Genomic DNA, 26,287 nt, shown 5'->3' with positions numbered 1-26,287 from the left:
CAGCAGAGGCTGTCGAGACTGGTTTGATAAGTATTTACAAGCCTGCAATGGATAGATTTTTAATTAGTAAAGGAATCAAGGACTACAGGGGATAGGCAGAAAAAGGAGTTGAGGATATCAGGTCAGCCATAATCGAATTGAATAATGGAGCAGACTTGATGGGCTGAATGGCCTATTTCTGCTCCTTCCTTGTACAAACATTTATGGATATTGTTTCGTCCTTTCTTCCAAATGTTTTAATTCTGTCGTAAAGTAGCACTGCTATGATTCAAGATCCATACTTAGAATTTAGATATCACTGTGGGAGCACCTTGTCTTAATCAATACAGAATCTCATGGTACATTAATTAAGACAGTAACCTGACAGGACAGAAAATTACGCAGCTTTTCAATATTCTTGAGATCATTTCTGTGTAAATGCTACTCCTTTCCATTAAAAGAGATGCAAACACCACGTGCCATCTTGGTAGGCATTGTCATCGTTAATAGTCATTTAGATTGTCACATTGTGCCATTCAGGATTTTTTCACTTCCCCCATGTGCCCCTGAACAACTTTGAATCTTAACACTTGCTCTTAATACTTTACTGCAAAGATCGTATTTGCACTGTGATCTGTAATGTTACATTCACAACTCTGAAAAAGCTGAAGTGCGTAAACAGGGTCAAACCCTTAAGAAGCAAGAGGAACCATCCACACGGGGAACTGTTTTTGACTTGATACTTTGGGCTGTCATCATCCTTTATTTCTTCCCTCCAATGCTAAGTAACAAAAGTATTTAAAAATAATAGCAGATGATTATTCCTGAATAAGGGTGAATTGAAAGTCCTGTTTTCTATTCCATCAGGATTATGCTGAGCCAGTTGCATGAATATGATGAGGCATTCTAATCTATTGTGTGCTGTGCAATATGAAATTGTAGACAGTGAATTATTGAAGTAAGATTAAGCAGTGATTATAATATCATGTTGTAGCACAGAAATTATTGCAGTTTGCAGTTCCTTCGATCTGTACTTCAATCTTGTGAAACATTCAGCCTGTTGACCCTATTCTTCCGCAATCCATGATAGTTGACATTTTGACCCCCACCTACTCCACTCTGTGCCCAACCCAAAGTCTCTGTCCCAATCGAAAAAAATGGAGGCACAATGATATGGACACGTAGGGTTGCGACAGCTTGCATGCAGGACAAATATCACCGTAGACTGGTAATTGGGAATTAACTAACTTCCATGCCGTAGCATTGTCTGTTGCCATTTTATTCAATTCCATCCCTCATGAGCTAAACAGATTTGTTAACATTTGCAAAACCATCACTTCTGTTTCTCAAAAGATATTGATTGATTTCTCATTTAGTGATATTAATTCTTCTAAACTTAGACGTGTTTTCTCATTGTTTATCATTGACAGAGAGGTTTGAGTGAGATTTGTTTGTCATTTGTACCTCTGTCACTGATGTGAGGGGAACAAATCTCTGGTTCCATAATTTTTAGAAGTAACTTGACATGAATCAAAGGTTTCATGTAATAATCCAATAAATGAATGTTGTTGGAATAGTCGTCTTCATGAAATGTGAACAACTTTCTTTTGGCCAGCCCCTGCTGATTCACTCTGTATAATCTTCAGCTGATCCAAAATTCCGTTGTGTGTTTCCCATCTTGTACTCAGTTAGTCTTGTCCATCAAATCTTGCTGCTGTAGATTAGTTCATCATGCCCCAGCGCTTCAAGTTTTTAGTGTTCTGTATGTGTTTAAATTTTTCGATGATGTGATCTTCCTCTTATCTCTGAAACCTTTAGCTTTATATTGCACTTGTTCCCATTACATACTCTGACCCTGTCCCCTGTGTACCTCTTTCTCTTCACCACACCATTAGTGGTATTCCTTCATCTGTCCAGATTCCATCCCTTTGAATTCCCAACCTTAATTCCTTTATATCTGCGTCTCCCTGCTTATATCATTTCCACCGTTCCCTTGACCACTTACTGTAAATGATCTTTAACCTAATGACTTTTTTCCTCATGTATCTGTGAAGTATTTTGGGCTATTTTTCCCACATTAATTGTTTTATAAATCTAAGGTTTCTTTTTACAAGTGAAGCACAATTAATTTCAGCAAACAGAATTGGGTATTTGGGTTAAGGTATTGTACTAATGATGCTGAGGTGGTGAATTCAAATTTCACCCATTGCAAGTTGTAAAATTAAATTCAAAGGCATTTATTAATTTGTTAGCTGGCACCAGCAAACAAACTTGTAAACTACTGTTCAGTAACACTAGTTGGGTATTCAAAACAAATAAAAACCTTCAGGGGAGGAAACCTGCCACACTCATCGAGTCAGAATTTACAGTTGTCTCCAGTGACACTAGTGATAGACAACATATACACATCCCAAAATTATCATTGAAGTGATAAAGGATTAGATTAATGTAATTTTTTTTGTTGTGTTTGAGAAGACAGGGTTTAATTAGATGGCAAGTGTACGGAGTGAGTTCCTTTCTTTTGTGGTGTCATTTAATCTTTAATACCATCCTGAACAAAGAGAGAAAATAACAAAAACAAGTTAGAATTCTTGTGCCTTTATAAGTGTAGCAAAACAACCCTCAGAGCTTTGGTTAAGTTTCACATTTGGAATTGTTAGAGAGGCTGATTTAAAAAAATTAAATTGCAAGGAGTATTTGATGGCAAAGACTAGGAAGATTAGGATGAGTTTAAATTCTGGCGACTCCTATTAATGCCCTTGATAGGATAGGGCTATCCAATAGTTTGAGGTTACAAGAAAGTGAGCTAGAGAAGTTGCTGAGGTAGGAAGGCAAAAAGAAAACTTTATTTGAAGAGATCTTTTATTCTATACAGTGCAGCAGAGATCCACTGCAGCTCAGTATTGGTTTAGATTTGAATTGATCTATTATTGTCACATGTACCTAGGTACACTGAAAAGTTGTGTTTAGCATGCAATACAGGCAGATCATATTGTAAAAAGCGCATTAGGATAATAGAACAGAACAAGGAATACAAACAGCCAGATACGAGGGGAAGAGGGATTTTATATGGGATAGGATGAGACATGAGAGTTCTGGATGGGTTGGAATTTATGAAGAGCAGTTTTGAGCAGGGCAAGGGTTGAAGCCAGAGGCAACAAAAAAGTTGGATTCCACGCAAGGGAGAGCTTGGAGTTGGGTAACCATTTGGGATCGACGGAGTCCAGTTAATAAAGAAGGGGCCTGTTTAGGAGTTACATTCTGGAGTCTTCAGTGGAGGTCAGATGTGTTGGAGAGAAAAGTACTACTATGTAAACACAATTGATATCCATGGCCCATTTTCTGTATTATTTCTCTCTTCACTCATGGCCTGTCGGATCGATTACTACTACTCCCATTAAAAATCATTGGATAACCTTCTGGAGTATAATGCCAGGCCAGAAATCCTTTTTCTGGTCAAGAGTCCTGAGCTCAAGTTAATTCCAGTACAATCAAACCGATAGAATGCAATGAAACCAATGGAGATCTGAAATGGAAACTCCTAGTCTCAGCATTAGCTGTCAGTGATGGAGCTAAACATTATTCTTTCAACCCAATGATTTGCTTTAAATCTGGCTACAGTTGTTAATCACTCAAAATACTTCACTCTTAGAGTTTCTTTGAAGTTTTTTCATTTGTTTTTAGAATGGGAATATACATTTTAGAGCATTTGTCAAACATTCTCAACTGGAAGTTCAAGGTTTACAGTAAAGGGCTTTAATATGTATTATATGTCCAGATTTAATCAATCAAAGAGGAATTTAAATGGGATTTTACATGTTATTGTCTGATAGATTTGGAGAGAATTAAATTGCACAGGCACCGTGAGGTGCACAGTGTGATTAACCCTTGTCTATTGATTGAAACACTGGCACCAAGCCAGGTTTATGCTGCCTGCTTATTTAGAAAGCTTCCTGTTCAACCAGCAGTAGCTGTGTATCATTAGGACCCAAGATTCATTAAAGTTCCAGCACCACACAGTCTGCACCTCTTCTGTGAAAAGTGCATTGTGGCTGAAGCCAGTGCAGGGAGATGGGTAAGAAGTGAATTTGACTCACCTGGCAAACAGTGAAGTGGCACAAGATGGAAGAGGTTGGCCTCCTGGGCTTTTAAGCACTGTGCTGGAGGTCTGAGTGTTGGATATAGAAAAGAGAGGAGTTGTCCTATATAGCTGGGGCAGGGAGATATGGACTGTGACTTTAGACTTACAGTAAAACAATGATGGGAAAAGTAGTCTTGAAAGTCAATGGCTGAAGGGAAGCCTCAAAGCTGGATATGGTGCTGCAAGAAGATCAAGGAGCTCTTATGAGTGGTTAGGGGCAGTGAGCGCATCTTCAAATGCTGTACATCGGCAACTGCATTCCCAGCCTTAGATGCTATTCAAATTACCACATCCCATCTCCTGTTTTCTGAGTGATCTTAATCAGGAGGCAATGGCACAGTGGTATTGTTCTTGGACTAGTAATCCAGAGAACTGGGTAGTAATCTAGGGGCAGAGGTTAGAATTTGTTTTAAATAGTTTGGACACAGTTATGTAACCAATTCCATTGTTGATTGGTGCAATTTGGGAAGGAAACCTGCCATCCATATCTAGTCTGATCTATGTGACTCCAGATCTATTGCAATGTGGTTGGCTCTTTTGAAATCATAGAGCAAACTGCTCAGTTGTATCAAGCTATCACAAACTTGCAAAAAAGGATTGGCCCCAGACGTACAACATGGCCTAGGCACCAGAAATGACAATAGCAAACAGTCCTGTTGACCCTACGTAATCCTTCTCATCTACATCTAGGGTCTAGTGCCTAGATTAGGAAAACGGTCTCACAGACTTGTTATGCAATAGCCTGACGGTATCATACTCTCAGAATCATACCTAGCAGACAATGTCCCAGACACCACCATCCCCAGCCCTAGATATATCATGTTCCACTGACAGAACAAGGCCAGCAGAGGTGGTGGCACCATGGTACACAGCTGGGTGTATAGTCGGAGTTGCGTGCCAATCAGCCAATAATAGACAGAGCTAAGAAATTTCATAGCTACTGGATCAGATCTAAGTTCTACAGCCCTTTCAGGAATGGTGAAGGATAATTAAACAACTCACTGGAGGAGGGGGCTCCACAAATATCCCCATCCTCAATGACAGGGGAGCACTGCACATCAGTGTACAAGATAAGGTTGAAGCATTAGCAACAATCTTCAGCCAGAAGTGTCGAGTACATGATCCATCTAGGTCTCCTCCAGAGGTCTCCAGCATCATAGACCCCAGTCTTCAGCCAATTTACTTCACTGCATGTGATATGGCTAAAGGCATGTGATAAGGCAAAGATTATGACCTTCCAGCAATAGTACAGAACCTGCTGCACCCCCAACCAAGCAGTTTCAGTACAGCTACAACACTGGCATTTACTCTACAATGCAAAGACTTGTCTAGGTATGTTCTATATACACAGAGCAGCACAAATCCCACCCAGCCAATGACAACCCCATCATCTACTCTCGATCATTGCTAAAATGATGGAGGATGTCATCAGCAGTGAGATCAAGCAGCACATGCTCAGTGATGGGCCACTCTGCTCCTGACCTCATTACAGCCCTGCTTCAAATATGGACAAAAGAATTGAGTTCTAGAGAGCAGGGTAGGGGTGAGATGTTGCACTAGTTTGAGATATACCCAGCACAGAGGAAGATGGTTATGGTTACTGACGGACATTCCAGGACGTCTCAGCAGTTAGTTTCTTAGGTACGACCATTCATATTAAGGATAAACCTCTTTCCATATTAAGGTTGAAAGTGGGGATATTCATTGATAATTGCATAACATTCATTTCTAACTCCTCAGATACTGAAGCAATCCATGTCCAAATGCAACAAGATCTGGGCAATTATCCAGGCTTGAGCTGACAAGTGACATGTTAAATTTGTTTTGCCCAAATGCCAGACAACGACTATTCTCCAACAAGAGAGAATCTAACCATTGCCCTTTGACATTAAATGCTGTTGCCATCACTGAATCCTCAACCATCAACATTCTGGGGTTACCGTTGACTAGAAACACATTGGACTGGTCACACAAAGACTGTGGCTACAAAAGAAGGTCAGAGGCTAGGAATACTGCAGTGAGTAATTCACCCCCTGACACCCTAAAGCCTGTCCACCATCTGCAAGCTGCAAGTCAGGGGTGTGATGGAAAAATCCCTCTTGTCTGGATGAATGCAGCTCCAATAACACTCAGACTTGTTACTATCCAGGACAAAGCAGCTGCGTTGATTGATGCACAGTAACAGCAGTGTGAACAATCAACGAGATGCGCTGCAGAAATTTATCAAGAGTTCTAGGCATCACCCACAAAACCCATGAGTACTAACCTTTTGAGATTTGACCCAAAGTTGAACAATTGTGTATTGTGTGACAGCTTACTGCACACTTCATTACTTGATTTAAGGAAAGTGATGATTTCAAGCATCGGATCAATAAATCTTTACAGAACCTTACCTTGTCTTAACAACCTCATGTCAGTGTGACAAATTAGGTCCCCACAGGCAGCAGTATTGAGTTTGGGTAAGGATGAATAAAATTTGTGCAGAAGGGATCTTGTTTGAATTGAGTTTATAATTTTAATTCCAACTTACATTTTATGAAAAATATCCATAATTTTACTCATTAATGCTTGCTGGTGGATTGTACAGTGATAATTGATACAAAGGAGAAATCAAGATCATTCTGAAAAATGCAGCAAGGTCTGTATTTGTGCCAGGCGTGGTAGGTGCAGTAGTAGTTGTGATAAAAATCAGTTTCTTGATTGAAATATTTTTCTCAAGCATGTACCTTTTTGACCTCGTTGTAGGTAATCCTTCTGAAGAAGTCATACCAGACTCAAAACATTCATGGTATTTCTCTCCACAGACACCGCCAGAATGAGTGAGTTTCTCCAGCATTTTCTGTGTTTATTTCAGATTTCCGGCATCTGCAGTTTTTTGCCTTTATTCAGTATGTGGACGTGGTCTGACTTGGCTAGCTACTGTCACAATTTGAGCTGTTCATTATGTTCCTCACAGAAGCACGCCAAAGAATTGGTCTCAGCCAAGAAGACTTGGGTCCTTTAGCAACCTAGAACAGAGCAAGTTCTGGTCCATTCCTCCATGAAGGAGCCACCTCTTACCCTAAAGCTGAAGTTGATCCTACTTTGTAATCAATCTGTGAGTACCCCTTCACGTACCCAAGGATGAATGTCTTTGTGATATCTGTGCTAATACAAACATCCTTGTGTATGAGGCAGAGTCATACAGATGTACAGCACAGAAACAGACCCTTCAGTCCAACTCATCCATGCTGATCAGATATCTTAAACTAATCTAGTCCTATTTTCTAGCACTTGGCCCATATTCCTCTACACATTTCCTATTCATATACCCATCCAGATGCCTTTTGAATGTTGTAATTGTACCAGCCTCCACCACCACCTCTGGCAGCTCATTCCATCCATGCATCACCCTCTGCGGGTAAAAGTTGCCCTTGAGGTCCCTTTTAAATGTTTCCCCTCTCACCCTAAACCTATGTCCTTTAGTTCTGGACTCCCCGACCCCAGGGAAAAAACCTTGTCTGTTTATCTGATCACCCCTCAGTCTCCGATGCTCCAAACCTTGGACTACATATAAGCCTGATGTCAAGTCCAGTATGGGAGGCAATGACCTAATAGTACTATCCATAGACTGCTAATCCAGAGACCCAGATAATGTTCTGGGGAGTTGGGTTCGAATCTTACCATGGCAAATAGTGAAATTTGAATTCAATAAAAATCTGGAAGTGAGACACGAATGGTGACCATGAATCTATTGTTGAAAAATCCACGTTGTTCACAAATGTCCTTTTGGGAAGGAAACTGCCATCCTTACCTGGTCTGGCCTACATGTGACTCCGGACCCACTGCAATGTGGTTGATTTTGACTGCTGTTTGAGTAATTAAGGATGAGCAGTAAATGCCAGTTATGCTCACATCCCATGAATGATTTTTTAAAAAATGCTGTTTGAGACAGAATCTCCACATCAGCTGGGAGGACAGGCACACGTTTTATTAGCTTTGAAGTCTAACAATGTAACCACTGGTGATTGGTGTAAAAACCCATCTGGTTCACTGATGTCCTTTTTAGGGAAGGAAATCTGCTGACCTTACCCAGTCTGATCCCAAGGCTCACAGTGTGACTCCAGACCCACAGTGATGTGGTTGACTCTGAACTGCCCTTTTGGCAATTTGAGATGGGCAATAAATCCTGGCCCAGCCTGCAAGGCCTGCATCCTATGAATGAAGAGAAAGTATTAGGAAATTCCCTGAGTATGTGACAAGTATCATATAAATTATCTTTCTTGAGATCATTTTGATTGGTTTCCTCCATGCAGTGTTGTTGGTTCCCCATCATGGATATCTCCGAGTACTGTTCATTAGAATAGAAATGGGTGCTAAGTCTGTCAAACCTGCTGAGGATTTGACAGTGGACAATTCAGTTTGCAGTTAGACCAAAGACTCTGGTCTCTTGCCTATTGTATAGATTTGTCTAGTTTGCTTTGTAAGGCAATGTGACTCCTTCCACTTCAATGAGATGATGTAACTCTCACATGGCCTTCATCACATGAGATTCATTTTTAATTTCCATTTGCGATTTTTGGAAGGAAGCAGAGCTTTCATTTTAACTTCAGATGTTTTGAATACTATGTGAAATAAAAACTAAAATGTGCTTCTTTTTTAATGAATTTTAGTTTCTCAATGAGGGTGCTATTACATCACACATCGGGAAATTCTGACTGTACGGCGAAGCCTTGCATGTTGGAGATTTGAATGTATTCCCCAAACTGTTCCCCTAGTAGTATCATGTATTTTAGTGTGATTTTTGACTTACAAATAAGTTATTGTAAATCTGTTTTTGTTGTATATCCTGTAATGCTGTAGTTTAATTCACTAATAGCTCCTTTTTATGCTGTACAAAATACTAAAGGTCTATATCTAGATGCAGCAGAGTCCATTATGACTCCTTCACCTGGGGTTAATGTAAGTGACGTGGCCAACTGCATTTTAAGAAGACTTTACCAGACATGACACATGTGCAACAGCAAGAAACCCTTTTATGATATACAACACTGGATGTTGTATTGTAAGTAGGTTCTATTTTCATCAGAACCGTTAGGAGTTTGTGCAGATCCACATGGTGGAACCGAGCAGGGCCACTAACTGTAAAGGTTGAATAATTCTTGTTTGCACCAGAATTCTTAACCTTTGCCCTCCATGATCATGGCTGCCTCCTGACTCCTGCCTTGATAGTGAATGTCCACCCTGCGATTGGAGCAAAAGAGCACCCAGGATGGAGATTGTGAGGAGAGGGGACCAAGGGTAGAAGTTGGAAGAGGATTTGGGTCTAGATTGGGTGGTGATTGAAGAGGGGAAGGGAATGTGTGGTCCGCGTGGAGATAGGTGGAGAGTGTGCCCAGGAAGGGAGGAACTAAACTGCTCCTCGAGGCCAATATTTTCCACCCCCCTTTCACTGCTGAGTTTTCCAAACCCTGCAAAGCTTATATACGAATGGCAAATGTTAAAACCGTGGGAGAGCTAGCCTTGGTTGCATTGCAGGTGCCCACTCTTAAATCTCCTAATTTCTGTCTCTCCACAGCAGCGCACTTAAACTTGTGGGGTTTGGGGTCAGAAGCCTCTCTCAGACTCTGTCTCCCACCCGACTTGGAGGCGATAAAATGAAGCAAAAGCAGAAATTGCTCTTAAAGCTCAGCAGGTCTGGCAGCGTCTGTGGAGAGAAATCAGAGTTAACGTTTTGGCTCCAATGACCCTTCTTCAGAATTGATGGTTTTTATACAGAAGATGGATGGGGGAAGTGGGGTGTAGGCGATAGGAGGAAACAGAGCCCAAGATGAGAGCGAGGCAGTTGGACAGACAAAGGAGTGGTGAAAGGCCAGTCTGGGGGAATGAATAGCTGATAATGGGGGCTATTATTGGCTCACAATGCGTAGTGTGTGATAGCAAGTCATGTAATAACAAGGCCTGGTGTGTGGGAATGGGGGAAGGCTGGGCGGGGTGGGGGGTGGTGTATTTCGACCCTAGAATTGTTGAAATCAATATCCAGTCTAGAAGGCTGCAGGATCCCCAAGCGTAAAATGAGGTGCTGTTCTTCCAGCTTCCGCTGAGCTTCACTGGAGCACTGCAGCAAGCCTGAGACAGAGATGTTGGCCAGGGAACAGGGTCGTGTGTTGAAGTGGCAGGCAACGGGAAGCTCAGGGTCTGTTCTGTGAAGCGGTCACCTAGTCTGCACTTCGTTTTCCCAATGTAGAGGAGAACACTTTGTGAGCAGAGAATGCAGTAGACTGAATTGTGTGAAGTGCAGGTAAAGACTGTTTCTTCTGGAAGATAAGTTTGAGTAGTGAGGAGGGAGGAAGTAAATGGACAGATGTTACACCTTCAGCAGCTGCAGGGAAAGGTGCCATGGGGCTGTGGGAGTGAAGGAGGATTAGATTAGATTCCCTACAGTGTGGAACCAGGACATTTGGCCCAACAAGTCCACACTGACCATCCGAAAAGCAACCCCACCCCGACTAATGCACCTAACACTATGGGCAAGTTAACATAGCCAATCCACCTGACCGCACATCTTTGGACTGTGGGAGAAAAGTGGAGCACCCGGAGGAAACCCATGCAGACACTGGGAGAATGTCCACACAGTAAGTCGCCCGAGGCAGGAATTCAACCTGGGTCCCTGGTGCTGTGAGGCTGCAGTGCTGCCACTGAGCCACCATGCTGCCCTGTGGATCAGGGTGTCCTGAAGGGAACAGTCCCTGCCAAACGCTGACAAGGGAGTGGAGGGAACTGTTGTTCTGTCTTTTGGGCTCTATCTCCACCTACTGTTTACTATCACACACCCCCACCCAACCATCTTCTGTACAAAAACCATCCTTGTCCTGGCTACGATCAGTTCTGAAGGAAGGCCACTGCACCTGAAAGATTAACTCTGATTTCTCTCCACGGATGCTGCCAGACCTGCTGAGAGTTTCCTAGCAATTTCTGTTTTTGTTTTTGTTTTTCTTTTGTTTCAGATTCCAAGCATCGGGTGTTTTGGGGGGATAAAATGGGAGATATTTGATGTCATCTGCATTCAGTACTGTAAAACAGTCTGTGATTACAGCACTTGGGCAATTGAGACTTCCTGTCATCAGCGGAATCCCATCCAGTTGAATAATTTGGGGGGGTTTTCCTTATGCAGAAAAGCTTGCAAAGTATTGCAGTAATCTGCTTTCACAATATTCATTTCCTAAACTAACTTTGACTGGGTTAAGCAGGTGTAGCAGTGCTGAAACTGTCTGTACTTGCTGTTGCTACTTCAGTGAAATTGACGGCAACTTTTGTAATTTGTGAATGTCCACTTAACTGTGAAAATCAAAGAGCTACAGGGAATCAGAATAACTCCCTGATTATCCCCAAGTTAGTCCCACGGTTAAAAACCCTGAAAAGTTCCACTTTCTTAGAATGATGTGTAACTGGATTTTAATTTTAATAGAACTGTAGAAAATAGGAGCAGGCCTAGTCCATTCAGCCCTTCAAACTGCTATGCCATTCAGTTAGATCATGGTTGATCATCCAATTTGGTACACTGATCCTGCTTTCTCACCATACCTTTAGCTGTAAGAGCTTTATCTAACTCCTTCTTGAAGACATTCAATGTCTTAGCCTCAACCACTTGCTGTGGGAGAGAATTCTGCAGACTCGCCATAGTTAATGGGAAACTATTTACTACAGATACCCTCTCTAGCCCTGAGTTTATGGACTGTCAAGTGTCTCCATTATCTTGTTTCCATTAGTTTTGACAATCTTTTCTTTAGAATTTGAGATCTGGGTCAGGGAGTTGGACAACTGAGTTGCCCAAATAGATGGTTTGCAGCCTGAGTGACCGTGCAAGTTCAATTCCTACATTGGCTGCGGTCACCATGAATACCATGCCATCTCAAATGCTCCCCCTGGGGTGTTGAGTCTCTCTTTCTCTATCTTTCTTTTTCATTTCTTTCTTTCTTTTTCTTTTCTTTCTCTCTCTCTCTCTCTCTCTCTCTCTCTCTCTCTCTCTCTCTCTTTCTCTCTGTCTATTTCTATTTCTATTTCTTTCTCTTTCTCCCTCTCTTTCTCTCTCTCTCTTTCTCTCTCTCTCTTTCTCTCTCTCAATGTCAATAAATGCCCCAAACATTGTTTTGCAATTTCTAAATTGATTTTATAAGTCTGAAGGTCATCAAGTGCTCTGTAGCTTCTGCATCTCTTTCTGAGAATTTATTAGTGTGATGAAATGCATTAATGTGAAACCAGGGCATGTGAGTCCTTGCACTAATGGATTTCTGGCTGCTCATTATCTCTCTAGAAGCCATCAGTTTGGGAAGTTGCAATTCACAAATGTTGTGTGATTTAAAGTTTAAATATTTGTGTGAAAAGGAACTAGGCCCTGCTTCCCTTTTTTAATGAAAACAATCTGACCGTATATCCTCAAAACTATTATTAGTAGTAAGAAAGGGGCTTCTTTTGTTGAACAGCTTCCTGGTTATTCTTAAAATTACACATGTCAACATTCCATACCTTTTCTCCACATGAGTTCCAGGAGCACTGGCAATGTTCTGAAATAAAGCTATTCACTTGACAATGAATTCTTCAATGAGAAAGGTAACGCAGATTTCCTGATAACTGAGGTGACCATGTCAGCTGTTTGATTTTGGTATTCTTTCAAATTAATGGAGTTTTTGCTCGAAATTCTGGTCGTCGGAGACTGAACTTTGTTTCCTCATTGTGGTTCTGTATTGCTAACATCCTGTTAGTGACAACATACAGTGCTCCCACTGTTAAGTAGTGTCTGGCAACCTGTAGTGTTGAACAAGATTAAGGATTTCATTGCTCCTGAGAATTGGCCTCCATCGTAATGCAACAAGGCCTGAGCCGGTAGTGTTATGAAAACTAAACCTGGAGAGAGAGTGTAGGTCCTATGTTACTGCCTCATTTTTCTCAATAACAAAGTGACCTGTGAATGTTGTCTTGCACTTTTTGTGGTACCAAATTGAGGAGGCATCATCAAACTGATCTCTCGTACCTATATCAGTTGCATTTATATTGGGGGTGGGGGGGGGGGGTGGGGTGGTGGTGAAGGCTTTGTGGTCATGAGCCAGGATTTCTAAAATTGGGCTGCAATGCCAATGTGGTAAATAGTGAGGTTATGAACACAGTGTGCTGGAGAAACTCAGCAGGTCTGCTAGCATCTGTGAAGAGAGAAAACGCGTTGATGTATCTGGTTTGATGATTGTTTATCGTTAAATTCTGAGGTTGAATTCAGGCTAATGTTACCTTGTATTGCTTAGTATCAAGAGGTTGGGAGCCACTTACTCATCCAGTTTGTTCTTTCATGAAGATGACAATCCGTTGATCTTCGCAGCGAAGGATGACTGGCTAATTCACTCTCCGCTTTGTATGAACGTGGTGAGCAAAGCTTAAATAACTGAAATGGCCTGGGTCAATACCAATAATTTACAAAGAAAAGAAAGCTGCTGCATTGCTATAAAAGTATGAGTGGGCCACTGATGTCCTTCATTAGTGAAGACCTGCCTTCCCTGCCTGTCCACCTTCCAAGTAACTCCAGTCTCCCACTATATGTTTGTTTAGTAATCTGTTCTCAGCTGGACCTCAAGCAAGAAAACTCAGTGCCATTACTTCCTTCCCAACCTGTGACAGAAAATAAAGGCAGCGTTGTCCATATCTTGAGATTAAATAACAAAAAAAATCAAGTCCACTATGAATCTTGAGCAATTCTAAGTGTACATACGGAAAATTTTATCTTTCCTGAACTTTGTTTTTTAATGATTTTTATTTAGGATTCAGGATATTCTCACTTAAATGTCTGCTTGGGTTCTCGTTTATGGAGAAATGTATGATCCTATCAGAAGACATAGTTGCAACAACTGTTTCAAAATATAGCAATTTTAAACAAAGAACTGCAGATGCTGAGGATCTGAAACGAAGACAAATCGCTGTAGAAACTCAACCGACAGTAGCTCGGAAAAGGGTGTGTGTGTGCGCGCACGCGCACTCATGTAGGTACCGAAAACAGTTGGTTGGAGGAAGGAATGAGCAGATAAGTTCAGAAAGAGCCCAGAGAGAGAGAAAGTGGCAGACAAAGGGATGGATGATAATATGCCAGGGAAAATGGAAAGCTGATAATGGGGACTATTGGTAGGTGAAAAAGGCTTGGCTGTGCTAAACATAGCCCACAGGGCCTGGGGTATGGGGATGGGTAAAGGACATAGTAGATGGTGTTCTGGTACTAAAATTATTGAACTTGATATTGAGTCCTAAAGGCTGAGAGTCCCCAAGTGGAAAATGAGGTGCTTGCACCGAACTTAGCTGGAGCACTGTAGCACATCCGAGACAGAGATATTGGCAAGAGAGCACAGTGGTGTGTTGAAGTGGCAGGTAACTGGAAGCTCAGGGACATTTTGTTTGTTGTGACTTATGGTCTGCGTTATTAGCTTGTCTTTCTCCCAGTTCTGAAGACTGGTCACTGGACCCGAAACGTTAACTCTGTCCCTCTTTCCACAGATGCTGCCAGACCTGGTGAGTTTTTCCAGCAACCTCTATTTCTGTAACCAGCTTTTTCTTAGTTTGTGTTTATTTTTCCCTCTGCTAAGTAGGCTCTGTGCCGAGCATTTGGAACTTTTTCTCCCAAACATCTGCAGTTGGTTTCCTCATGGATATCCCTTGCCAGATGTGGTTTTAGTTGCAGAATGGACGAGCAACTAAAGGAAACCAGTCAAAGGAATGCAAAATACAGACTGTCTAACCACCTCACAGATTCCCAGGACCCAGGCTTATGAGCAGAGCTACTCTCAACCTGGATAGAGAAAATCTGAGCTCATGAACAGGAACAGAGCAAGACTTGCATTTAGATTGCACCTTTTAGTATAGTAAAAGTATAGTGTTTGTCTCTAGGCTCTTCACAGGAATGTTATCAATAAAAGTAAGATAAGCAGACAGTTAATCAGTAAGGGAATTGGGGATTATAAGGGAAAGGCTGGAAAATGGAGTTAAGAATTCAGATTAGCTCTAATCTCCCTGAAGTTGGTGTAGACTTGATGGGCCAAATGACCTACTTCTGCTCCTATGTCTGAAGGTCTTTAAACTTCTCATCTCGAGGGTAAATAGCCAGAGCTTCTTAAAACAATCCAAATAAAGGAAATTCCTCTTCACTGGAACCATTCTTGTAAATATATTCTACACCGTGATCCTTTTTTTAAAGTTTAATGCTCAGAATTGGGCACAATTCCCCAGTGGAGGCAAAAGATGTTTTTTTTTTCCAAAGGTTTACTGTAGGTTCCCTGATTTTATTTTCTATCACTCTATTTACAGAGCCCAGTCTTCTGTATGACTGAGTAACCACTTTCTCAACCTCCTCTGACACCTGCAATTACTGCGTATCCAAATGCTGGTCCCTCTGCTTCTGTACCTGATTTAGAGTCACTGTTTCATATTGCTTCACTTCCTCTAAAAATGTATTTTTCTGTTTTACAACTGTGTCTACCAGTTCTACTATATAGTCACCTTTTGCAGTTAAATGGCTTTTCACAACCTATACTAAGCGATAAAATATTAGAAACTTAGAAAGATGAGCTATGTTGTTGTCTTCATCTGTGCTATCTACCCTTTACTGAGACAAGGACACATTTCATCACTCAGAATGTGGTGAGCTTGTGGAATTTGCTATTACAGAAAGCAGTAGAGACCCAAACATTGTATGATTTCAAGAAAGAGTTGGCTATAGCATTTGGGGCTAAAGGGACCAAAGGATATGTGGGGGTGGGGGAACGGGCTCTTTAATTGGATGGTCAACCATGACTACCTGATGAAGGAGCGATGCTCTGAAAGCTAGTGCTTCCAATGAAACCTGTTGGACTATAACCTGGTGTTGTGTGATTTTAAAATCTGGATCAAGGCAGCATTAGCAGTCTGCTTAGACCCAAAATGCTCAATTGCAAAATAGGCCCTAGCCTGTGAAACTTCAGAGCAGTTTTATAAATTACAGCTATGTCTAGACAGCTAAGAGTACAAATTGCATCAGTAATGGAACTAATTGGATCGATCTTGTAGAGCTGATACAGAACATAGGCTGCATAGCCCCAACTGTGATATAAATTACTGATTGCATATTTTTACATTGGGATCCATTCTAAATGAATCCAAAGAATCTGGTCTGTTCCTTATACAGCAAGGTGTGGCCATGAGGGTGTTCCTCTGGGATTGAATTCAGCTGTTCAACATGGACAGGTGGATTCCAATCAGAAGTTTAAATTTAATATAGATATATATTTTTAGGATTGACGTTATATTGAAACTATATAGACAGATGGATGTTGGGACAATTTTCATTTAATGGTACGCTGGTGAAGCTATTTTGATGATGTTCGGATATAAATTGTGAGCTCAGTGTGTTTTGATTTGTCTTTAATAGACATGTTAAAGCCATGTGGGATTTTGGCTGTTAAAAGCACCTTTGAGACTAGTTTCAGACAGTAACATGACTTTCTAGACTCCATTTTAATTCCTGTCTCACGTCAGTTGGGTGTATAATGGGGAGAATTAGAAAGTCATAAACTACTCCCGGGGTGGCTCATTGGTTAGCACGACCGCCTCTCAGCGCCAGGGACTTGGGTTTGATTCCAGCTTTGGGTAACTGTCTGTGTGGTGTTTGCACGTCCTTCCCGTGTCTGCGTGAGTTTCCTCCGGGTGCTCTGATTTCATCCCGTGGTCCAAAGATGGGCAGGTTAGGTGAATTGGCAACGCGAAATTGCCCACAGTGTCCAGGCTGGGTGGGTTAACAGTGGGAAATGCAGGGTTACGGGGGCGGGGGCGAGTGGTGTGTCTGGGTAGGATGCTCTTCAGAGGACTGGTGTGGATTCAATGGGCTGAATGGCCTGCTTCCACACTGAGGGGTTGGGGTTCTATGATTCTATGAAACAAAGCTGCATTATAGTCTTTGTTTCAATGCTGATTGTTGAAATAAAATACAGGGACAGACTATTTTCGAAACGGTGAGAAAATTCATAAAGCCAAAGTACAAAGGGAGCTGTGAGTGCTAGTCCAGGATTCTCTGAAGGTTGACTTACAGTTGAATCTGTGATTAAGAAAGCAAATGTAATGTTGTCATTTATCTGTAGAGGTATGGCATAGAAAAGCAGCAATGTGCTGCTGAGACTTTATAAAGCTCTGGTTAGGCCCCATTTAGAATACTGTGTCCAGTTTTGGGCCCCACACCTCCAGGAAGGATGTACTTGCACTGGACCGTGTCCAGTGGAGATTCACATGGATGGTCCCTGGAATGGTAGGCCTAACATATGAACAGCTGTGGATCCTGGGATTGTATTCATTAGAGTTTAGAAGGTTGAGGGGAGATCTAATAGAAAGTTACAAGATAATGCATGGCTTAGAAAAGGTGGATGCTGGGAATTTGTTTCCGTCAGGTGGGGATGCCAGGACCCGTGGGCACAGCCTTAGAATTAGAGGGGGTCAATTTCGAACAGAAATGAGGAGATGTTTCTTCAGCCAGAGAGCAGTGGGATTGTGGAATTCACTGTCACGGAGCACAGTGGAGGCCGGGACGTTAAATATTTTTAAGGCAGAGATTGATAAATCCTTAATCTTGCAAGGAATTAAGGGCTACAGGGAGAGTGCGGGTAAGTGGCATTGAAATGCCCATCAGCCATGATTGAATGGTGGAGTGGACTCAATGGGCCAAATGGCCTTACTTCCACTCCTATGTCTTATGGTCTGGATTTCTGGCATATTTCAGCTCTGAGGGAATCATCAGGCATTGAGGGAAACTGCACGATCCAAAGGCTACTCGCTGATGCTTGTAATTGACTGCATCAGTTGTGGTGGAGAAAGTGAGGACTGCAGATGCTGGAGATCAGAGCTGAAAATGTGTTGCTGGAAAAGCGCAGCAGATCAGGCAGCATCCAAGGAGCAGGAGAATCGACATTTCGGGCATAAGCCCTTCTTCAGGAATGATTCCTGAAGAAGGGCTTCTGCCCGAAACGTCGATTCTCCTGTTCCTTGGTTGCTGCCTGACCTGCTGCGCTTTTCTTGCATCAGTTGTTGTGGTTGTCCTGCAGGGGGTGTACAGCTCAATGAGTGAAGTGGTTTAATGAGTTAAGTCTCTCTTCAGTAGAGATCGCTTTGATCACATGTGGCCGAGCATCAGATTGGGAGGGATTTGCCCTGAGTGTTTTACAGCATTTAGTTTGTACAAAGCTTAAAGAACTGGTGGAAAGTTAAAGAAATAAAAGTTCTTTTAAGAAAGGAAACAAATGCACAGAATTAAGTAGTTTACACCCTTTGTAAAATGATGCATGACCTCCTCTTTAAGCAAAAGCTTTCCAGAGCACACTTTTTTTGCAAAGTTCTTGTCATTGCTTCAGTTTCCACAGCACATTTATCGATTTACAAATGCTGAATATCCCAGAAGACTCTAATTACAAAGTGGCATCATTATTTGTACAATCTGAAGAAAATGGAATGTCTCAAATGCTGTGTGAGGTACAAATCGTAGAGCAGCTCTAGAATTAACATGAACTGGGCGTAAACATGACTTTTCAATTGAAAAGGAACAGTGTAATAATTTTTAATCTTGTTTGCTACAGAGCACAATCCTCCTGTGTTTAAAGTGAAGAAGCTGTGCTCAGCTAAACAGCTATTTCGACGGATTGATTTGTTGCAAAAATGGAAAAGATAAATGGCTGCATGCTGTCGGCAAACGTGATCTAAAGAATTTGTCCTCCAACTATCTGTTCTTTAAATAGTAGCTGTGTCAAATGTGATTTAATTCCCAAGACAGGAAACTTAATATCTCTTTGTTTTGCTGGCTCAGAGAAATGTCATGAAGCAAAATTGTCTTGTTCTCTTGTGACACTACAGAGCTATCAGTGTAGGATTAGTATCCCCAAGCGTTTTGTGAAGTAGATGCATAAAGCATGCTGTTAAAGTTCTGTGGACCAAGTAAGTCTTTTTTTAGGAAATTTTAGAAGCTTCAATTAACCCAGATTGAGCTTTTCTTTTCTTATTTGCTTTTCGCAAATGATTTTTTTCCTTGAGGTAAGGATGTAACATGTATTCTTGTCTAAAAATTTACTGTAAAAATACAAAGGCTCATTGTTAACTGGCATTTAGAGGAGGTTGGAATTACCTCTTTATTTTTTGATGAAACTTTTGTGTCGTGACAGCAACTTCAAAGCTCCAAAGAGTTATTGCTATGGCCCTTATTTGATTTCACTTGGGATCTCAATTCTCAAAAATGTTTCTGGGCATTATTTGGATAGCTTCTGGTAAAGGTTAATATAATTGTAGCCCATCAGAATTACTTCAGTAAGGCTTGACTCCAGTAGTGTACAAGCTATTTTTTCATTCATGGGATAACAGCCACGCACTCATTTAAAAATTCACTCACGGGATGTGGCACCGCTGGCTAGACCAGCATTTATTGATGGTCCCGAATTGCTCTTGAGCAAGTAGTGAGCTACCATCTTGAACTGTTACAGAGCATGTGGTGTAGGTTCCCCACACTGCAGTTCGGGAGAGAGCTCCAAAATATTGACCCAGCAACATTGGAGGAATGGCGATATACTTCCAAGTTAGGATTGTGAGGTGGCTTGGAGGCTGATGGTGTCCCCATGTATCTGCTACTTTTCATCTTCCAGGTGATAACCGTCATGAGTTTGGAACGTGCCGTCTAATGAGCTTTGGTGGGTGGCTTCAATGTGTCTTGCGGAGGGTCTACTGCTATTTATGGTCAGTGGTGGAGGGAATGAATGTTTATGGATATGTTGCTGCTCAAGTTGCTGCTTTGCTCCAAATGGCATTGAGCTCCGTGAGTGTCGTTGGAGCTGCACTCATCCAGGCAAGCAGGGAGTATTCCATCACACTCCTAACTTGTGCCTTGGAGATGGTGGAGAGGCTTTGGGGACTCAGGAGGTGAATTACCTGAATTTTCAGTCTTTTATGTATTTGAGTGTTACTGGGAAATTTTGTGTTCTGTTTTGTCTTTGCAGTAGTGTATTTTTCTCGGTCTTTGTTTTGCTCCTTTGTTCTTTCACTTGTTTTATATTTATGATCAGAGATTGGTCTGAATGAACCCTTGATTATTTCAGCATCTGTCAAGGTCACTTCTCCTCACTTTCATTTCAAATGGGTCTTGATCCATTTAGAGTTGTTTAGCCTGGACCTGCTGTAAATAAGTATGTACTAGTCCTACGTGGGCAGCATTTATTTCCTGAAGGTTTTTGTCTGTAATGTTCAACATATAAATATTTTCCACCAGTTAAGATTTGAACCCAAGCAGGGCTGTGGAGTTGGGCTGAAGACATGTTCCAACTTCAGGCCTTGGTCATTTCTAAATTCCTGATGAAGGGATTTTGCCCGAAATGTCGATTTTCCTGCTCCCCGGTTGCTGCCTGACCTGCTGTGCTTTTCCAGTAGCACTCTAACCTAGACTCTAATCTCCAGCATCCCCAGTACCCACTTTTGTCTAAATGCCTCTGGCCCTGTTTTCTGTTCAGAGGATCTAGAGTGGCTGCTAGTTTCTTGAGAAAAGTGTGCTTTTCACAATCATTGGACATTGCAAATTGCTTTGCACCCAAATAAGTATTTTCAAAGTATTATCACTGTAATGTAGAAATGTCCAGTAAATAGACACATCATACAAACAGCAATGTGATCGTATCTAGATGATCTGTTTTTGCAATGTTATAAATATTGGCTGGCACACTTGGGGAATCTCTCCTCTGCATCTTTGGGATAATGTAATGAGATCTTTCTTATTTAGCCAAGCCTCGGTTTGATGTCTCACCTGAAAGATGGCACCCCTGACAGTGTAGCACACCCTCTGTATGGAATTAGAGATTTTAATCTTGCTTTTGGTGCTCAATGAGCCCTGGATGGGACTTGAACCTTGCGATTTGAAGGCATGAATGCCACCAGCTGAACGAGGCTGGCATGCAAGAGTTTGGGAAGCTTTCATTAAAAGGAGGAGGGGCTTTGGGGTGGAGACAGGGAGCCCTGGCAGAAGAACTGGTCCTGCAAAGGATATTCGTGAACATGTACATAGAAGGTCCCTTTGCCTTTTTCCACCAACTGTGGAACCATGCTAGCTGGCAGGGAAATCAGAGCTTGGTCAAAATGTCATTGGGGTTCTCCTGATGTAACGCAGTTGACAGTTGCATAAACTCATGAGACTGTTGCCTATTTTAAGGATCTTGCCCACTTGTTGAACCTTGTCAGGTTGTGATAAAGGCTTTGGAGAAGACTGTCAGCATCTATGTCCCTCAATAATCTTCCCTTCCTTTGTGGAAATTTCAATATTGAGCTCAATGTAGGTGATTTTGTTATCTTTAGTCTGAATGACCGTGTACATGTAATTTACCTGGCTACTGCCCAGGTTTTACGGGGTGTGCACTGGATACTCAGTACTGGTCTACCCTTTCCATGGCTAAAAAGTCCATGGCAGCAAACTGGGGCTCTGAAATGATCATTAATTGGCCACCTAAGGGCTTCAATTGTCCCATGGGTGAGCAAACCTCCTGAAGCCTCCCCTTTTACAGGTAAAGTTGTATTAGTGTGGTGTTGTATAGTGGTGCCCAATTTTACAACAATTCCCACCCCACTGTCTCCAGACTCCCTGCTATCCTGCCTTCAAGTGGGTCATAAATGAACAGTCCTCATTTCCTATGCACAGCTCCCAATGTTTATTGTAAACCCGGGTAATAAAGACAGACTTTTTTTTTGTTTGGCGTTTATCAAAGGGTCGATTACCAGTTCAGAATATACTTCACAGCTTCCATTTTGGAAAAATTGGTATGCCATTTTGTGATCAAAATATTTCATGCCTAAATTTCTCATCTAATGCCTTTAGCACAAAGGAGTGTAACAAAAGGAGGGAAATAGCATGATTGTATGGAATGTCAGTGGATTATAAAGAATTGTGTTTTTTTAAAAAATAGTTTTAGTTTCTACAGGCTCCACTTCTTGTCGTTTTGCATGACTAAGAATCATTGCTGTGTAGCAGTTTCTGTTTATATTTACAATGGAAGATTAACCAGTTGAATTGTCAGCAGTTGTATGGAGTGAAACACCACAATGAGTCATCTCAATGAATTGGAAACCTTTGAGTACTTTGGCTATCATTTCAACTTGTACTTATTTACTAATGTTCCTGTGCAAATTTCAGTAGAGGCATTTTGCAAAAGAATATAGTATTCATACAACGAACTAAACAAAGGATAATGGTTTTGAAGAGAATATTGCTCTAATGGAGGAATGGAGTAGGATTCCAAATATATTCCAAACCACAGGAATGGTGTTCAAGTGACTTGTTTTCATGTGGATTTTGATGATTTTTACAGTCATCACTTTAATACACGCATTATTTTCTGGAATAGATGGAGCTTTGCATTCAATCATGAGTTTCTCTCTGCAGACGATTTCAACTTATTGATGCAGGATGAATAGTACGTGGCAGCGACAAAATATAATGGCTTCAAAGGCTATACTGCTCTCGTGAGCTATTCTTGTTAAGATGTTGAAAAGCTAAATACAAAAACAATTTCTTACATTGAATATTAATCTTAAGTCCTTTCGACGTTCCATTACAAGCTTCCTCCCTTTGGCCTTTGTTACTTCAACTATGTTCCTGTTTTCCTCAGAGTGTTCTTAAGGACCTTTGGATCTTTGAGTGTCAGGTCTATTTCCATGGTTCCCCAAATCGTTCAGGAAGTTTATGGCTCAATTGTTGACTTACTACAGAGTAGGAAGGACTTGGTGCTGATTTCAGCCTTGTTTACAGGAAGGGCTGTATAACTGGTTCTGTGGAAGGGTCACTTGACCTGAAACATTAACTCTGATTTTCTCTCCCCAGATGCTGCCTGAACTGCTGAGCTTTTCCAGCATTTCTGCTTTTGTTGTTGTATAACTGGTCTCAGTTTGGGCTAAGATAAGATATTGTAGTTCCTGGGTTTATTGTTGATCACAATCCAATGCCTTTTGGGTGGCTATTGGTTGTTTTCCAGCCTCTATGGACACAGCACTCTACCCAATAGCAACTGGGAAAGGAAGAGCAGTAGGAAACCAAGCCTGAATATTCTGCAGGGCTGTTAACAGGGAATTAGATTTAGACCCTTCCTGATCTGTATGACAAAAGACCATAATAAGTTGTGCTTTTTGACACTGAGTCACCAGGGAGCTTTATTCTGATACCTGTTCTTGTTCTGGATTAGACATGTGGATTAATGTGTCAACTGACATATTCAATAAAACATAGATACTTGTAATCCATTCACGTTTCCATTCTGATAATTTCTGTTTGCTTTTGAACATTTAGCCAGAAAGTACATCAAAGTTATAATGCAGGAACTGGGACATTGGTCATCCAATCCTGATCAAAATTTACCTTCCATGCAAGCAAACAATCCTATATATGTCTTTTTGTATTTGTGGAGTAGTTGAAAGATAAAGGGGAAGATCTAATTTGGAAATTTAAGTTTTTAACTCCTAACCTTGAATAAAACTTTGTAGCCTCTCAACCTTTGCTAAAGAATTTCACTTGCTTGTTTGAAAAGGACTTGTTCTTGTATCTGCAACCGTTGGTGTTAAACAGTGTTAAAACAAGTTGTAAACCTTAATTACATCCATCTTGTGATTCTGAACAGCTCGAGTTATTTCATTTCTAACACCTTCAAACTTGCAAGCATGAAAAAAAACTAAATGTTTCTGGGTTTCTAAGAAAGATACCGATCCCATCGGGATGACTGGAAAATTTGTTTGTATATTTGACTCATTTAAGAGGAAGTTAATTAACTTTGCTTCGAAATTAATATCCCAACACAAGACCCATACTGGACTTGAAACATTGGCTTTGTTTCTCCGTCTACAGATATTGCCACACCTGCTTGTCTTATTGTCCTCAATTAATTAACAACTTCTAACTTAGTCAGAATGAAATGACAGGGCCTAGTAAGAGAGCAATGCTGAAATTGATCTGGATTTGAGTTGGTTGTTATTTAGTAAAGTCTGCACTCTCATCATGTGTGGGTGTATTATCCCTCTGTCCCTGAACTTCAGTTGCAAAACTCATTTCCTGTCCATCAAGTTTGTTGATTTTTCACTCCTGCAATATAGTTGACCTCTGACACACTGGGCTGAATCTTGTGGAGATGGCTGTGAAAGCTGAGAGAAGGCAGGGTGAAGGGGAGAGATTGGTATACAGCAGTGGCGTTCTGCCCATGTAGTGGTAGGTAGCCAAATAATTAAGGACCCAGTTAGGGGAACATTTGGATGCCAATGTTATCTGATCAATCTCAGATCAGCTACTTTAAAAAAAATAAATCATGGGATATGGGAGGCCTGGCTCGGCTGGCATTTATTGCTCATCCTGAATTGCCCTGTGAGAATTTAAGAATCAATCACATTGCTGTGGGTCTGAACTCACCTGTAGGCCAGACCAGATAATGTTCCTTAAACAACATTAGTGAATCAGGTGGGCTTTTCTGACAGTTGACATTGATTTCATAATCACCATTGGACATTTAAAATTTTTTATTAATTTCTATTTCATTGAGTTCAAACTTCACCACGGCAAGATTCAAACCTGGGTCCCAGCACATTGCCTGGGTTTCTGGATTACCAGACCAGTGACAATGCCACTAAGCCATTGCTTCCCTCAGGCCTGGCTGCTGGTAGCACATTAGAGTCAGCCTATCAGCAGTAGGTGAGGTGGACATGGGTGACTCCTCCCATTGGTCTAATGGAAAGACTGCAACCTTGACCATCATCCTTTCTGCAGAAGTTGTTCCCTCCACAATGATGGCCCCAAGAGCCGAGGGCATTTCTTATTTTTAAAATTTTATGAGCGCCTCACTTTTTGAAGGGTCTGAGCATCTGGAGACTGCCACCTCTCCCAGTGTCTATCGATTGCTTCGAGCCATTCTACTGGGCCTCCTGACTTGGAAATGTGTCTGCTGTCCTTAACTGGACAACAAATTCTGAGACATCTTCTTACTTGGTCATGTCCTGTGATTGTTCCTGTTAGAACGCTGTAACCCCTGTGGAATGTGGACAAGTGAATGGTCACGACCAGCGATCGTAAACTCTATCTATAAGATTCCATTTAACCTGTCTCGATAGCTAATGAACAATTCATTCATAAATCCCTCAGCTGTAGACTTGTCTTTTCTGCTGTTCTCCTTTGCTGGTCTCCTGATTGGATGTTCATGGAGAATGGCGATCATCCAGGACCTCTCTGCTCGTATCCTATCCCTACCCAGCCTTCACCTATTACCCCATGGGCTTGCTGATCTCCTTTATCTGACATCATTTCAAGGTCTTAGCCATCAGTTTTCCCTCTCCCCACCTCTGTACCATTCTCCAGTCCTCCATGCCAGCACATAACCCAAAACAAAGCAACAAGAGATCAAATTGCCAGGAATCCTGAGGAAATGGTTTAAAAGTGCAGTTTGCTGAATCAATGCTATGGTAAAAGACTTAGTTGGGATTGGAGGAGGTGGGGTAGATGAGGAGGATAGGCCGGGGATTCATATGGTCAAGGGTAGCCTGTCAAGATAATTGTCCCTGCTTTATGCTAACCTCTTATAGGAGTGTCTGTCCACGAGATTTCAACATGATTCATTCTAATACTCAATATAAAATATCATTTATTGTTTTAAATGTTTAAATTTTTTTAAGGGAACTTTATACTTGGTACCCTGCTGCCAACAGTAAATGCTTGACCATTCTTGTCTCTGCCTTCCTCTGTCTTAAGTATTATTGTGCCAAAGGTGGAGTGAGGTCTCAATGGCCCATTGGAGCTGCCTGATTGTCTCCTCCATCCTGACCAAGTAGATGACAGGTTGGGAGTGTAAGTGGGTGGAGGCTGTTGGAAGGCCAGTTGTTTTATTTTGAGCCCCCTGCTCTCAGATATACTTGTGTGGGGCCAAAAAACTCAGTTCCTCATCTGGCACTCTGTCAATTACCATTCGCCATCTGGTCACCAACGCTTCTGCCAATGGAACCATATTTTCTCCTTATTTACTTGCTTAAAGACATGTAAGGCTTTGATAATCACTCTTAAATCTCCCCTGAGAACAATTCCAGCTTCAATAGTCTCTCCAAAAACGGAAGTCCCTCACCCCAGGACCATTTTAACAAATCCCCTCTGCACTC

General features: G+C 41.5%; 1 protein-coding gene across 4 annotated transcripts in view; it reads left to right on the top strand.

Annotated features, from left to right (window-relative positions):
- The window catches only part of arhgap28 (Rho GTPase activating protein 28), a 165,018-nt gene that overhangs the window by 24,373 nt on the left and 114,358 nt on the right, over positions 1 to 26,287 (top strand). Inside the window, exons 2-3 of one of the 4 annotated variants that reach the window (XM_072569894.1) lie at positions 6,866 to 6,939; positions 7,077 to 7,217. The exons of the other annotated variants lie outside the window; for them this stretch is intronic. The gene's annotated coding sequence lies outside the window, so the exon portion shown is untranslated. The remainder of the gene's footprint in view (positions 1 to 6,865; positions 6,940 to 7,076; positions 7,218 to 26,287) is intronic. 4 annotated transcript variants of the gene reach the window in all.

The sequence above is a fragment of the Chiloscyllium punctatum genome, chromosome 5 (assembly GCF_047496795.1).
Source record: "Chiloscyllium punctatum isolate Juve2018m chromosome 5, sChiPun1.3, whole genome shotgun sequence".
Lineage (NCBI taxonomy): Eukaryota > Metazoa > Chordata > Chondrichthyes > Orectolobiformes > Hemiscylliidae > Chiloscyllium > Chiloscyllium punctatum.
The sequence above is the reverse complement of the archived record's forward strand: the minus strand, read 5'-3'. Positions and strand labels throughout refer to the sequence as shown.